Below are 1,836 nucleotides of genomic sequence, written 5' to 3' on the forward strand. Positions count from 1 at the left end.
GACGCTGGTCATCGTTACAGGCTCTCCACCAAGATCAAAGGGGAAGCAGAGACACATCAGAAGAAGAAAAAACAAAACATCATTTGTTACAATTGTCCACTGTGAGCTGAGACGTGTAACATCAGTAACTTCAGTGTTACACCTCTGGAATATTTTTTTGCAGTTTCTCTTATTGTGATACAGTAACTGTTTCACTTCAACATTTAATTTCCTGATAGAATAATAAATCTATGAACTAAATGTACTTACAGGAGAATTTCGTTCCTTGTCTTTTACTTTGAAAGAATCTAAAGGAAGTACTATTCCCATATCAGCTCTAGCTTTATTATGGTTGTAGTTGCATATGGAGTCCACTAGGGGGCAGAAGGCTGCGTTAGCAGTTAGCTTGTTACTGGTCCAGAAGTTACTGGATGATAAAAAGTATTTCCTCCTTTCTGGGTCTTTTTCTTCTGTCCAGATAATTTATTTATACCTTAATAAACCCAGTGGACATGCAGAGGAGATAATAATGATCCTGTAAAGGTGATCACAGTCAAATGGTGTTTTTACACCAAGATCGAATCTTTGGAGGGAAAGAAAACTAAACAAACTGACAGGTTTAAAACTTTTACACAGTAATGTTTCATTTTTAGATGTTACACTTCATTATTTTTTACCCTTAATTTTTCTACTAATCTGCAATGAAGACGTTTCCCCTGTTTGCTTCTCAGGTTATAAATAAATGTTCAAACTGGTGACAGAGACGCGTCTGTTGGACTGAAAGATGAAACTTTTTTCTATGATCATGAAGTTTGTTTTCTTAAGGCTGCAGAGCCGACAGGCTGGAAAACCATCAGCTGTCAGGTTCAACCTGAACAGGGTCACCAACCTTTTTGAGACTGGGAGCTACTTCATGGGTACAGAGTAACACGAAGGGCTACTTGTTTGATACAGACATACATTTTCTTAGCTCACTCTTAATAACAATAATACATATGTACACATGATTACATGCGGTATGATCATATTAATGTTAGGGATTACTCACTATAGTTGTCAGTAATGATTTACCATGGCAGATATAGTTAATTGCTATTATGTGATCAGAAGTTCTTAGTTCAGAGTTTTAAGTTTGAGTCCCTTTTGGAGCTTTTCTGTGTGATTCTAAATTTCCTCCAAGTGATCGACAGTATGGATTATTGCAGCTGCAGCTGTACGCCTGTATACACTTTGAGTTCCTTGAGATTTTCCTTTTAAATAAAAAAGAAAAGAATAGTTATTGTATATTTTATTATCTAACCCTCTTTACTATTAAAATTGTGGAGAAAAAAACATTTTGTGTCAAAGCATCTTGTACGTAGCGCACATCAGTCTGTCTGAGGGGGTAGGCACGCAAAAGGCTAAATCATATTGGTCAGTTTACTTTTGTTAATTTTTTGCTTTTTCTGTGAGCTAAAAATGAATGAGCTCCTCCTGTTGTCCTAAGATCTGCCTGAGCTTTTTACCCTGCGCAGTTCTGACGGTCGCCGGTTTATTAGCCTTTTTGTGGTTTCGCGAACTGAAAAGCTGACGGGTCAACCGTAAAAAAAAAAAAAAAAGTTAGACAGGTTGGAGAGTAGCACAAAACTATCACTGTCTGCACCTAACCAGCGCAAACCTAAACCACAAAAGCAGTAGACTTTTTTTTTTTTACAAACGATGCTAAATAATAGACATGAAAGTGAAGCCTACCCGTATGATCCACGGAAAGACGGGGATGTTGATTCCCAGGTTCAGGTGGTGTCAGACATCCAGAGGAGGAGAAAGTGATGCAACATTGTTTGCTTAATTTTTACTCTTTTGGGGACTAGATTAAAT

This window comes from Poecilia latipinna, unplaced genomic scaffold (genome assembly GCF_001443285.1).
Source record: "Poecilia latipinna isolate Pla-1442-1.1 unplaced genomic scaffold, P_latipinna-1.0 Scaffold3669, whole genome shotgun sequence".
In the NCBI taxonomy this organism is placed as follows: Eukaryota; Metazoa; Chordata; class Actinopteri; order Cyprinodontiformes; family Poeciliidae; genus Poecilia; species Poecilia latipinna.